A 14,218-nucleotide genomic window follows, 5' to 3' on the forward strand; every position below is an offset into this window, starting at 1 on the left:
AATATCCCGGGGGGTGCCTGGGTTTGGGGTTTGTTTCGGGGGGATGTTTGCAGCTGGCAGGGCCCCAAAGCCGAGCCGCAAATGGCCCTCGGGGAGACATCCGGGGTCTGCAGTGGCTGCTGCCAGTATGAGCCCAGTTGCTCCCCCGTGCGATTCCAGTTTCCTGGGCAATCCCAGTAATAGCCTGGTCATTCCCAGTATGGGCCTGTGCACTCCCAGTATCATCCTGGTCACTTCCCCTGCCTCCCTGCCTGATCCCAGTCACTCCCAGACGAGGTCACTCCCTCCCAGTGATTCCCCATGATGATGCAATTGTCTCCCAGCATGGTCCCAGTTGCTCCCAGTTCCTCCCACTTTCATCCAGTGTGTTCTCCGTTCTGCCAGTTGTCCCTGGCATAGTCCCAGGCACTCCCAGTGTGATCCCAGTCTCTCCCAGCAATGGCCCGGTCACTCCCACTCGCCCCCAGCGTGTTCCCAGTTCCCCCAACACCTTCCCAGTCAGTCCCAGTTTGGTGCCAATCACCACCTGCATGGTCTCCGACCCTCCCAGTATATCCCACTTGCCCTGAACATTCTGGCAGTCATTGCCAGGCACTCCCAGTCACCTCAGCGTGGTTCACTTGCCCCCACTTTTACCCCAGTTGCTGCCAGTTCCTCTAATTCAGTCCCCAGTTGGCTCCCAGCATGGGCCTGGTAGCTCCCAGAAGCCCCCATTGAGGGTCCAATCACAGCCACTCTAATCCCAGTATGATTGTAGCCACTCCCAGTATGATCCCAGTATGATCCCAGCCCCCATGAGTGCGATCACAATCTGCCCTGGGAAGGCAGAGTGATCTCAGAATGATGTCAGTACAAACTCACTACAATCCCAGTGTCATCCCAGTGTCAGTACAAAGCCAGTACAGTCCCAGTCACTCCCAGTACGACCCCAGTATGATGTCAGTACAGAACCAGTACAGCCCCAGTCACTCCCAGTATGACCCCAGTATGATGTCAGTACAGAACCAGTACAGCCCCAGTCACTCCCAGTATGCAGTCCAAAGTACAGATCACACAGTCAGACAGACCCCAGTTGCGTTCCCCCTGGCGGATGCCGAGAGGAGCCCCAAGGTGGCAGTGGCAGGCAGGTCCCACAATGCCAGTTGGATGTCCCCCCAGTTTGCCGTTCGCCTCTCGTTGTGCCGGCGGTCACCCCCGGGTGCAGGGCTGGAGCCAGCCAAGCCCGCGCTGCCCACTCCCGCACCTGTCCCGGCTCCATCCGCGCTCCTGCCGCGGCTGCGAGGGCTGCGGGAACGGGGCACGGAGAGTGCGGCTGCTGCTGGGGGAGGAGGAGGAGGGAGGGAAGGGCAGGGATGAACGATGAGGAAGAGGCGGGGTCGGGGGGAGGAGCAGGGGGGTTGGGATGAAGAGGAGGAGCGGGAGGAAGAGGAAGAGGAGGGACAAAGGCGGATCGAGGCTGAGCGGACGGATCCACGCGGTCGACCAGCCTGAATTCGCAGCCCCCACCTGTGGGATCATCGCCCCCGGAACGCGCCGGTGAGCAGGGACGGGAGCCCGGCCCTGATATCCCGGGGGGTCCCTGGGTTGGGTTTTTGGGGGGATGTTTGGAGAATGAAGAAGTCCAAGGCTGAGCGGAAAAGGCCCCTCGGGGGGACATCGGGGGGTGGCGGTGCCGTCCTGCCGGGGACGGCCTGGGGGGATCTCGTTGCCCTCGGCTGTGGCACGGAGGCAAATCCCATCGTGTCCTTGTCCTTCCTCCCCCAGAGCAGGAGCGGAGCATGGAGAGCAGGGAGGACAAATGCCCGCGGCAGGAGCTGGTGGAAGAGGCCGTTTTGAGCGGCTCCACGGCGCAGGAAGGCAACGGGGAGGAAAAGGCGCGGAGATGCCGCTCGAGGAGGGGCTGCAAACGCAGCCGGCGGGGATGTGAGGGGGAAAGAGCCGGCCTGGGCCGGGAAGGCGGCCGGAGACGGAGGCAGAGCTCGGAGCTGGTGCTCCGTGAGCAGCTCCGTGATGGGGAGAAGCCCCACACGTGCGGGGAGTGTGGGAAGAGCTTCAGGTGGAAGTGCCAACTGATCGAGCACCAGAGGATTCACACTGGGGAGAGGCCCTTTGAGTGTGGGCAGTGTGGGAAGAGCTTCAGCCAGCACGCCCATCTGATCACGCACCAGAGGATTCACACTGGGGAGAGGCCCTTTGAGTGTGGGCAGTGTGGGAAGAGCTTCAGCCAGCACGCCCATCTGATCACGCACCAGAGGATTCACACTGGGGAGAGGCCCTTTGAGTGTGGGCAGTGTGGGAAGAGCTTCAGCCAGCGCTGCAATCATGTCAGGCACCAGAGGACCCATCCTGGGGAGGTGCCCTACGAGTGTGGGGAGTGTGGGAAGAGCTTTACCCAGAACTCCAACCTGGTCAAGCACCAGAGGTCCCACCTTTGGGAGAAGCGCCACGAGTGTACGGAGTGTGGGCAGAGCTTCCGATGGAGGTCGGACCTGATCAGGCACCAGAGGACCCACACGGGGGAGAGGCCCTACGTGTGTGGGGAGTGTGGGAAGAGCTTCACAGAGAGCTCCAGACTGATCGTGCACCAGAGGATCCACACTGGGGAAAGGCCTTTCGAGTGCTCCATGTGTGGGATGCGCTTCAGCTACAGCTCCACCCGGAACAAGCACCAGAGGAGCCACACAGGGGAGAGGCCCTTTGAATGTGGGGAGTGTGGGAAGAGCTTCACCCAGAGCTCCAGCCTGATCAAGCACCAGAGGTCCCACCTTCGGGAGAAGCGCCACGAGTGTGGGGAGTGTGGGCAGAGCTTCCGATGGAGGTCGCTCCTGATCAGGCACCAGAGGTCCCACACTGGGGAACGGCCCTACGTGTGTGGGGAGTGTGGGGACAGCTTCAGTAGGAACTCCCATTTGATCAGGCACCAGAGGACCCACACTGGGGAGAGGCCCTACGAGTGTGGGCAGTGTGGGAAGAGCTTCACAGTGAGCTCCAGCCTGATCGTGCACCAGAGGATCCACACTGGGGAGAGGCCTTTCGAGTGTTCCGAGTGTGGGATGCGCTTCACCCACAGCTCCGCCCAGAAGAAGCACCAGAGGAGCCACACAGGGGAGAGGCCCTTTGAGTGTGACAAATGCAGGAAGAGGTTTCAGACCCGCGGCCATCTCTTCCGCCACTTTCAGACTCACACAGAGGAGAGACCCTTCCAGTGCCCTGACTGTGGAAAGGGATTCCGGCAGAAGTCCACCCTCATCGCCCACCAGCGTATCCACACTGGGGAGAGGCCCTACGAGTGCGATAAATGCAGGAAGAGGTTTCGGACCAGCGGCCTTCTCCTCGAGCACTATCAGACTCACACAGAGGAGAGACCATTCCAGTGCCCCGACTGTGGGAAGGGATTCAGGCACAACTCCAAACTCGTCAGGCACCGGCGCATCCACACTGGGGAGAGGCCCTACGAGTGTCCCCAGTGTGGGAAGAGCTTCTCACAGAGCTCTAACTTGACCCAACACCAACGGAGGCACCACTAAGGGAAGCCCTGTGAGTGCCTCGAGTGCGGGCAGAGCTTCGTGCGCTGCTCCAGCTCCATCCCCCACTGGAGGAGGCACTGTGGGCACAGCCCTGGGCACTCACATTCCCTGTGATCCATGCTGGGAACACACCTGACTCTTTCTCGTTTTAATTTCACCTGAATGTTTTTCTCTTCTCGATCTCTTTCCACTCAAATAGCCAAGAGAGATGAATCTTTCACTGCAAAACTACTCAAATCCCAGTGAAAACAGCTCGCTCTTGCCCCAGAATGCTCAATCCCTCCTGAGAAAAACTCCATGCAATACGAATTTTCCTTGATTCTACAGCTGCGAGGCTGACATGGGGTTGGGAGGTGATTTACAGTAGTGGGATCTCAATTAGGGTAGTGGGATGGGGATTGTGTGGGGCTGGGTGTGTGGGATGTATTTGATAGCAAATAAAATTCTCAGAGTTACTGATTTCTCTCCCGTTCATGTTCAGTCCGTTGCAGTTCTGTTTGCACAGTGCCGCCTCCCAGAGTGTCCCCTCAGAGTTCCCGCCCTTGGCCTGAGCCCGCCCCTTTCCCCTCACGGTTCCCGCCCTTTCCCTGCCCCTTTCCCTCACGGTTCCCGCCCTTTCCCTGCCCCCTTTCCCCTCACGGTTCCCGCCCTTTCCCTGCCCCCTTTCCCCTCACGGTTCGCCCACCGGGATCGGGGGAGGAAGAGGATGGAGTGAGGAAGAGTCCGAGCAGCTGCCACAGCAGAAGAGGAGAGGGAGCATCTCGTGCCCCAGGCGCTCCCTCAAAGTGCCACAGCCCCAGAAGCATCGCCCCACATCCCGCAGGTTCCTGGGGAGGGGGAGCGCGGCCCAAATATCCCGGGGGGTGCCTGGGTTTGGGGTTTGTTTCGGGGGGATGTTTGCAGCTGGCAGGGCCCCAAAGCCGAGCCGCAAATGGCCCTCGGGGAGACATCCGGGGTCTGCAGTGGCTGTTCCCAGTATGAGCCCAGTTGCTCCCCCGTGCGCTTCCAGTTTCCTGGGCAATCCCAGTAATGGCCTGGTCATTCCCAGTATGGGCCTGTGCACTCCCAGTATCATCCTGGTCACTTCCCCTGCCTCCCTGCCTGATCCCAGTCACTCCCAGACGAGGTCACTCCCTCCCAGTGATTCCCCATGATGATGCAATTGTCTCCCAGCATGGTCCCAGTTGCTCCCAGTTCCTCCCACTTTCATCCAGTGTGTTCTCCGTTCTCCCAGTTGTCCCTGGCATAGTCCCAGGCACTCCCAGTGTGATCCCAGTCTCTCCCAGCAATGGCCCGGTCACTCCCACTCGCCCCCAGCGTGTTCCCAGTTCCCCCAACACCTTCCCAGTCAGTCCCAGTTTGGTGCCAATCACCACCTGCATGGTCTCCGACCCTCCCAGTATATCCCAGTTGCCCTGAACATTCTGGCAGTCATTGCCAGGCACTCCCAGTCACCTCAGCGTGGTTCACTTGCCCCCACTTTTACCCCAGTTGCTCCCAGTTCCTCTAATTCAGTCCCCAGTTGGCTCCCAGCATGGGCCTGGTAGCTCCCAGAAGCCCCCATTGAGGGTCCAATCACAGCCACTCTAATCCCAGTATGATTGTAGCCACTCCCAGTATGATCCCAGTATGATCCCAGCCCCCATGAGTGCGATCACAATCTGCCCTGGGAAGGCAGTGTGATCTGAAATGATGTCTGTACAAACTCACTACAATCCCAGTGTCATCCCAGCGTGGTGTCAGTACAAAGCCAGTACAGTCCCAGTAACTCCCAGTATGACCCCGGTATGATGTCAGTACAGAACCAGTGCAGTCCCAGTCACTCCCAGTACGACCCCAGTATGATGTCAGTACAGAACCAGTGCAGTCCCAGTCACTCCCAGTACGAACCTGGTGTGACGTCAGTACAACGCCAGTACAGCCCCAGTTACCCCCAGTATGATGTCAGTACAGAACCAGTACAGCCCCAGTCACTCCCAGTACGACCCCAGTATGATGTCAGTACAGAACCAGTACAGCCCCAGTCACTCCCAGTATGATGTCAGTACAGAACCAGTACAGCCCCAGTCACTCCCAGTATGATGTCAGTACAGAACCAGTACAGCCCCAGTCACTCCCAGTACGATCCCAGCGCAGCCCCGTCCCTGGCAGCGCTGCCACTGCCGGGATCCCCCAGCCCTGTGTGCGTTCCCCCCTGGCGGATGTGCCGAGAGGAGCCCCAAGGGCTGGCAGTGGCCAGGCAGGGTCCCCAGCAAGGCCCAGTTTGGATGTGCAGCCCCCAGTTTGCCCAGTTCGCCTCTCCTTTGGCCCGGGCCGGGTTCACCCCTCCCGCAGCGGCTGGAGCAGCCGAGAGCCCCGCGCTGCCCATCCCGACCTGTCCCGGCTCCATCCGCGCTCCTGCCGCGGCTGCGAGGGCTGCGGGAACGGGGCACGGAGAGTGCGGCTGCTGCTGGGGGAGGAGGAGGAGGGAGGGAAGGGCAGGGATGAACGATGAGGAAGAGGCGGGGTCGAGGGGAGGAGCAGGGGGGTTGGGATGAAGAGGAGGAGCGGGAGGAAGAGGAAGAGGAGGGACAAAGGCGGATCGAGGCTGAGCGGACGGATCCACGCGGTCTGGAGCCCAGCCTGAATTCGCAGCCCCCGCCTGTGGGATCATCTTCCCCCGCACCGCGCCGGTGAGCAGGGACGGGAGCCCGGCCCTGATATCCCGGGGGGTGCCTGGGTTGGGTTTTTGGGGGGATGTTTGGAGAATGAAGAAGTCCAAGGCTGAGCGGAAAAGGCCCCTCGGGGGGACATCGGGGGGTGGCGGTGCCGTCCTGCCGGGGACGGCCTGGGGGGATCTCGTTGCCCTCGGCTGTGGCACGGAGGCAAATCCCATGGTGTCCTTGTCCTTCCTCCCCCAGAGCAGGAGCGGAGCATGGAGAGCAGGGAGGACAAATGCCCGCGGCAGGAGCTGGTGGAAGAGGCCGTTTTGAGCGGCTCCACGGCGCAGGAAGGCAACGGGGAGGAAAAGGCGCGGAGATGCCGCTCGACGAGGGGCTGCAAACGCAGCCGGCGGGGATGTGAGGGGGAAAGAGCCGGCCTGGGCCGGGAAGGCGGCCGGAGACGGAGGCAGAGCTCGGAGCTGGTGCTCCGTGAGCAGCTCCGTGATGGGGAGAAGCCCCACACGTGCGGGGAGTGTGGGAAGAGCTTCAGGTGGAACTGCCAACTGATCGAGCACCAGAGGATCCACACTGGGGAAAGGCCTTTCGAGTGTTCCGTGTGTGGGATGCGCTTCAGCTACAGCTCCGCCCGGAACAAGCACCAGAGGAGCCACACAGGGGAGAGGCCCTTCGAGTGTGACAAATGCAGGAAGAGGTTTCAGACCCGCACCGATCTCTTCCGCCACTTTCAGACTCACACAGAGGAGAGGCCCTTCCAGTGCCCTGAGTGTGGGAAGGGATTCAGGGAGAACTCCAGCCTCATCGCCCACCAGCGCATCCACACAGGGGAGAGGCCCTACGAGTGTGATAAATGCAGGAAGAGGTTTCGGACCCGCGGCCATCTCCTCCAGCACTATCAGAGTCACACAGAGAAGAGGCCCTGCCAATGCCCTGACTGTGGGAAGGGATTCAGGCGCAACTCCACCCTCGTCACCCACCGGCGCATCCACACTGGGGAGAGGCCCTACGAGTGCGATAAATGCAGGAAGAGGTTTCGGACCAACGGCCATCTCCTCCAGCACTATCGGATTCATACAGAGGAGAGGCCTTTCCAATGCCCTGAGTGTGGGAAGGGATTCAAGTACAACTCCACCCTCGTCAGGCACCGGCGCATCCACACAGGGGAGAGGCCCTATGAGTGTGGGGAGTGTGGGAAGAGCTTCAGCCACAGCTTCAGCCTGATCAGGCACCAGAGGACTCACACTGGGGAAAGGCCGTACAAATGTTCCAAGTGTGGGAAGGCGTTTCAGAGCAGCCCTGATCTCCTCCAGCACTATCAGACTCACACAGATGAGAGGCCCTTCCAATGCCCTGGGTGTGGGAAGGGGTACAAGAATAAGTCCACCCTCATCACCCACCAGCGTATCCACACAGGGGAGAGGCCCTACGAGTGTGATAAATGCAGGAAGAGGTTTCAGACCCGCGCCCATCTCTTCTGCCACTTTCAGACTCACACAGAGGAGAGACCCTTCCAGTGCCTTGACTGTGGGAAGGGATTCAGGCAGAACTCCACCCTCATCAGGCACCGGCGCATCCACACTGGGGAGAGGCCCTACGAGTGTCCCCAGTGTGGGAAGAGCTTCTCACGGAGGTTTCAGTTGACCCGACACCAACGGAGCCACCACTAAGGGAAGCCCTGTGAGTGCCCCGAGTGCGGGCAGAGCTTCGTGCGCTGCTCCAGCTCCATCCCCCACTGGAGGAGGCACTGTGGGCACAGCCCTGGTCACTCACATTCCCCGTGATCCGTGCTGGGAACACACATGGAGGCTTCAAATTTTGGTTTGGCCTTAATATTTCTTCTTTCTCCATCTCTTTGCACTCCAAAATCCACGAGGGATGGATCTGTCACCTCAAAACCTCTCAAATTCCACTGAAAACTGCTCGATATTAACACAAAACTGCTCAATTGCAACTCAAAAATGTCAATGTCATAAAAAATTCACTCGATTGTCAGCCTCCTGAGTAAGATTGGGCTGGAAGGAGACTGGGAGAAGCGTGACCTCAGTTAGGGTGGTTGGATGGGGATTATCTTGGGCTGGGTGTGTGGGATGTCTTTGATACGAAATAAAACTCTCAGAGTTACTGATTTCTCTCCCGTTCATGTTCAGTCACTTACAGTTCTGTTTGCAGAGTGCCGCCTACCAGATTGTCCCCTCAGAGTTGCCGCCCTTGGCCTGAGCCCGCCCCTTTCCCCTCACGGTTCCCGCCCTTTCCCTGCCCCCTTTCCCCTCACGGTTCCGCCCTTTCCCTGCCCCCTTTCCCCTCACGGTTCCAGCTGGTTGGGGGAGAGGAGCAGGACTAAGGAAGAAAGAAGGGGAGGGATGAAGGCGGAGAGAGAGCAGCGATGGAAGGAGGGGAAGAAGGCGGGGTTGGGGAGGAGAAAGAGGAGAAGGGATGGAAGGGGCGGGATGGAAGAGGAGAAGCAGGCGGAGATAACGCTGAGGAGCGGGAGGGGGGATGGAAGAGGAGGAGCGGGACGAAGAGGAAGAGGAGGGACAAAGGCGGATCGAGGCTGAGCGGACGGATCCACGATCTGGAGCCCGGCCTGAATTCGCAGCCCCCACCTGTGGGATCATCTCCCCCCGCATCGCGCCTGTGAGTTTGGACGGGAGCCCGGCCCTGATATCCCGGGGGGTCCCTGGGTTGGCTTTTTGGGGGATGTTTGAAGAATGAAGAAGTCCAAGGCTGAGCGGAAAAGGCCCCTCGGGGGGACGTCGGGGGGTGGCGGTGCCGTCCTGCCGGGGACGGCCTGGGGGGATCTCGTTGCCCTCGGCTGTGGCACGGAGGCAAATCCCATCGTGTCCTTGTCCTTCCTCCCCCAGAGCAGGAGCGGAGCATGGAGAGCAGGGAGGACAAATGCCCGCGGCAGGAGCTGGTGGAAGAGGCCGTTTTGAGCGGCTCCACGGCGCAGGAAGGCAACGGGGAGGAAAAGGCGCGGAGATGCCGCTCGAGGAGGGGCTGCAAACGCAGCCGGCGGGGATGTGAGGGGGAAAGAGCCGGCCTGGGCCGGGAAGGCGGCCGGAGACGGAGGCAGAGCTCGGAGCTGGTGCTCCGTGAGCAGCTCCGTGATGGGGAGAAGCCCCACACGTGCGGGGAGTGTGGGAAGAGCTTCAGCCAGCGCAGCACTCTGACCAGGCACCAGAGGACCCATCTTGGGGAGAGGCCCTACGAGTGTGGGGAGTGTGGGAAGAGCTTCACCCAGAGCTCCAGCCTGATGCAGCACCAGAGGTCCCACCTTCGGGAGAAGCGCCACGAGTGTGGGGAGTGTGGGCAGAGCTTCCGATGGAGGTCGCAGCTCATCACGCACCAGAGGATTCACACTGGGGAACGGCCCTACGTGTGTGGGGAGTGTGGGAAGAGCTTCAGCAGGAACTCCCAACTGATCCTGCACCAGAGGATTCACACTGGTGAGAGGCCCTACGTGTGTAGGGAGTGTGGGAAGAGCTTCACAGAGAGCTCCAGCCTGATCGTGCACCAGAGGATCCACACTGGGGAAAGGCCTTTCGAGTGTTCCGTGTGTGGGATGCGCTTCAGCCAGAGCTCCGCCCGGAACAAGCACCAGAGGAGCCACACAGGGGAGAGGCCCTTCGAGTGTGACAAATGCAGGAAGAGGTTTCAGACCCGCGCCGATCTCTTCCGCCACTTTCAGACTCACACAGAGGAGAGGCCCTTCCAGTGCCCTGACTGTGGGAAGGGATTCAGGCGCAACTCCCACCTCATCGCCCACCAGTGCATCCACACTGGGGAGAGGCCCTACGAGTGCGATAAATGCAGGACGAAGTTTCGGACCAGCGGCCTTCTCCTCCAGCACTATCGGATTCATACAGAGGAGAGGCCCTTCCAATGCCCTGAGTGTGGGAAGGGATTCAAGTACAACTCCACCCTCGTCACGCACCGGCGCATCCACACTGGGGAGAGGCCCTACGAGTGTCCCCAGTGTGGGAAGAGCTTCTCACAGAGCTCTAACTTGACCCGACACCAACGGAGGCACCACTAAGGGAAGCCCTGCGAGTGCCCCGAGTGCGGGCAGAGCTTCGTGCGCTGCTCCAGCTCCATCCCCCACTGGAGGAGGCACTGTGGGCACAGCCCTGGTCACTCACATTCCCTGTGATTCATGTTGGGAACCGACATGGAGGCTTCAAATTTTAGTTTGGCCTTAATATTTCTTCTTTCTCCATCTCTTTGCACTCCAGAATCTACGAGGGATGGATCTGTCACCTCAAAACCTCTCAAATCCCACATTATACATCTCGATCTTACCACAAAACTGCTCAATCGCAACTCAAAAAAGTCAATGTCATAAAAAACTCACTCGATTCTCAGCCACCTGAGTAAGATTGGGCTGGAAGGAGACTGGGAGAAGCGTGACCTCAGTTAGGGTGGTGGGATGGGGATTATCTTGGGCTGGGTGTGTGGGATGTATTTTATAGCAAATAAAACTCTCAGAGTTACTTTTTTCTCTCCCGTTCATGTTCAGTCCGTTGCAGTTCTGTTTGCACAGTGCCGCCTCCCAGAGTGTCCCCTCAGAGTTGCCGCCCTTGGCCTGAGCCCGCCCCTTTCCCCTCACGGTTCCCGCCCTTTCCCTGCCCCCTTTCCCCTCACGGTTCCCGCCCTTTCCCTGCCCCCTTTCCCCTCACGGTTCCCGCCCTTTCCCTGCCCCCTTTCCCCTCACGGTTCCCGCCCTTTCCCTGCCCCTTTCCCCTCACGGTTCCCGCCCTTTCCCTGTCCCCTTTCCCTTCACGGTTCCCGCCCTTTTCCTGCCCCCTTTCCCCTCACGGTTCCAGCCGGTTCGGGGACAGGAGCAGGGCTGGGGCAGATGGGAGAGGAGGGATGATGGCGGAGAGAGAGCAGCGATGGAAGGAGGAGGAGAAGGTGGGGTTTGGGAGCAGGAGGAGGAGATGGGATGGAAGGGGCGGGATGGAAGAGGAGAAGGAGGCGGAGAGAACGCTGAGGACCGGGAGGGGGGATGGAAGAGGAGGAGCGGGAGGAAGAGGAGGGACAAAGGCGAATCGACGCTGAGCGGAGGGTTGCACGCGGACTGCCAGCCTGAAATGGCACTACTCTCTGTGGGATCATCGCCGCCCCCCCTGCATTGCGCGGGTGAGCAGGGACGGGAGCCCGGCCCTGATATCCTGGGGGGTCTCTGGGTTGGGTTTTGGGGGATGTTTGGAGAATGAAGAAGTCCAAGGCTGAGCTGAAAAGGCCCCTCGGGGGGTCATCGGGGGGTGGCGGTGCCGTCCTGCCGGGGACGGCCTGGGGGGATCTCGTTGCCCTCGGCTGTGGCACGGAGGCAAATCCCATCGTGTCCTTGTCCTTCCTCCCCCAGAGCGGGAGCGGAGCATGGAGAGCAGGGAGGACAAATGCCCGCGGCAGGAGCTGGTGGAAGAGGCCGTTTTGAGCGGCTCCACGGCGCAGGAAGGCAACGGGGAGGAAAAGGCGCGGAGATGCCGCACGAGGAGGGGCTGCAAACGCAGCCGGCGGGGATGTGAGGGGGAAAGAGCCGGCCTGGGCCGGGAAGGCGGCCGGAGACGAAGGCAGAGCTCAGAGCTGGTGCTCCGTGAGCAGCTCCGTGATGGGGAGAAGCCCCACACGTGCGGGGAGTGTGGGAAGAGCTTCAGGTGGAACTGCGAACTGATCGAGCACCAGAGGATTCACACTGGGGAGAGGCCCTTTGAGTGTGGGCAGTGTGGGAAGAGCTTCAGCCAGCGCTGCAATCTTCTCAGGCACCAGAGGACCCATCCTGGGGAGAGGCCCTACGAGTGTGGGGAGTGTGGGAAGAGCTTTACCCAGAACTCCAGCCTGGTCAAGCACCAGAGGTCCCACCTTCGGGAGAAGCGCCACGAGTGTACGGAGTGTGGGCAGAGCTTCCGATGGAGGTCGGACCTGATCAGGCACCAGAGGACCCACACGGGGGAGAGGCCCTACGTGTGTGGGGAGTGTGGGAAGAGCTTCACAGTGAGCTCCAGCCTGATCCAGCACCAGAGGATCCACACTGGGGAGAGGCCTTTCGAGTGTTCCGTGTGTGGGATGCGCTTCAACCACAGCTCCGCCCGGAACAAGCACCAGAGGAGCCACACTGGGGAGAGGCCCTTCGAGTGTGACAAATGCAGGAAGAGGTTTCAGACCCGCGCCCATCTCTTCCGCCACTATGAGACTCACACAGAGGAGAGGCCCTTCCAGTGCCCTGAGTGTGGGAAGGGATTCAGGCGCAACTCCAACCTCATCGTCCACCAGCGTATCCACACTGGGGAGAGGCCCTACGAGTGTCCCCAGTGTGGGAAGAGCTTCTCCAGCAGCTCTCACTTGACCCAGCACCAACGGAGGCACCACTAAGGGAAGCCCTGTGAGTGCCCCGAGTGCGGGCAGAGCTTCGTGCGCTGCTCCAGCTCCATCCCCCACTGGAGGAGGCACTGTGGGCACAGCCCTGGTCACTCACATTCCCTGTGATCCATGCTGGGAACACACCTGGCTGTTCTCCTTTTAATTTCACCTTAATTTTTTTCTCTTCTCGATCTCTTTGCACTCCAAAAGCCAAGAGAGATTAATCTATCACTGCAAAACAACTCAAATCCCAATGAAAACAGCTCAGTCTTGCCCCAGAATGCTCAATCCCTCCTGAGAAAAACTCAATGCAATACGAATTTTCTTCGATTTTACAGCCAGCCTGTGATTTAGAGTAGTGGGATCTCAATTAGAGTATTTGGGCGGGGATTGTGTAGGGCTGGGTGTGTCGGATGTATGTGATAGAAAATAAAATTCTCAGAGTTACTGATTTCTCTCCCGTTCATATTCAGTCGTTTGCAGTTCTGTTTGCACAGTGCCGCCTCCCAGAGTGTCCCCTCAGAGTTGCCGCCCTTGGCCTGAGCCCGCCCCTTTCCCCTCACGGTTCCCGCCCTTTCCCTGCCCCCTTTCCCCTCATGGCTCCCGCCCTTTCTCTGCCCCCTTTCCCCTCACGGTTCCCGCCCTTTCCCTGCCCACTTTCCCCTCACGGTTCCGCCATTTCCCTGCCCCCTTTCCCCGCACCGTTCCAGCCGGTTGGGGGAGAGGAGCAGGACTAAGGAAGATGGAAGTGGAGGGATGAAGGCGGGGAGAGGGCAGCGATGGAAAGAGGCGAAGGAGGTGGGGTTAGGGAGAAGGAGGAGGAGAAGGGATGGAAGGGGCGGGATGGAAGAGTAGAAGGAGGCAGAGAGAACGCTGCGGAGCGGGAGGGGGGATGGAAGAGGAGGAGCGGGAGGAAGAGGAAGAGGAGGGACAAAGGCGGATCGAGGCTGAGCGGACGGATCCACGCGGGCGACAGCCCGATTGGCGTTCTCTGTGGGTCTCGCCTCCGCATCGCCCGGTGAGCAGGGCGGGGGCCCGGCCTGATATCCCGGGGGGGGCGGGTTGGGTTTTTGGGGGGGGTTTTTGGGGAATGAAAAAGCCAAAGGTGGCGGAAAAAAACCCCCGGGGGGACATCGGGGGGTGGCGGGTGCCGTCCTGCCGGGGGCGGGCCTGGGGGATTCGTTGCCCCCGGCTGTGGGACGGAAAGGCAAATCCTGGTGTCCTTGTCCCTTTCCCCCCCCGAGCGGGGGGAGCATGGGGAGCGGGGGCCAAATTTCCCGCGGCGGAGCTGGTGGAAGAGGCCCTTTTGAGCGGCTCCACGGCGCAGGAAGGAACGGGGAGGAAAGGGCGGAGTGCCCCTCGAGGAGGAGCTGCAACGCAGCCGGGGGGGGTGTGAGGGGGAAAAAGCCGGCCCGGGCGGGAAGGCGGCGGAGAGGAGGCGAGTCGGAGTGGTGCTCCGTGAGCGCTCCCTGATGGGGGAAGCCCCCCACGTGCGGGGAGTGCGGGAAGACTTCAGCCAGCCAGCTCTGTCCACCCGAGGACCCTCCTGGGGAGAGGCCACGAGGTGGGGGTGTAGGAAGAGTTCCCCGGCTAGCCGATCAAGCACCAGAGGTCCCACCCTTTGGGGAGCGCCCCGAGTGTGGGGAGTGTGGGCAGATTCCGATGGAAGTC

At 60.5% G+C, this 14,218-nt stretch overlaps 2 pseudogenes; both read left to right on the forward strand.

The window, feature by feature from the left end:
* The first annotated feature begins 1,444 nt into the window (after positions 1 to 1,444).
* On the forward strand, positions 1,445 to 8,309 carry LOC135461022 (zinc finger protein 850-like; annotated as a pseudogene).
* A 417-nt stretch (positions 8,310 to 8,726) lies between these two features.
* Positions 8,727 to 12,998, forward strand: LOC135461030 (zinc finger protein 883-like; annotated as a pseudogene).
* The last annotated feature ends 1,220 nt before the right edge of the window (positions 12,999 to 14,218 follow it).

This window comes from Zonotrichia leucophrys, unplaced genomic scaffold, assembly GCF_028769735.1.
Source record: "Zonotrichia leucophrys gambelii isolate GWCS_2022_RI unplaced genomic scaffold, RI_Zleu_2.0 Scaffold_152_111051, whole genome shotgun sequence".
NCBI lineage: Eukaryota > Metazoa > Chordata > Aves > Passeriformes > Passerellidae > Zonotrichia > Zonotrichia leucophrys.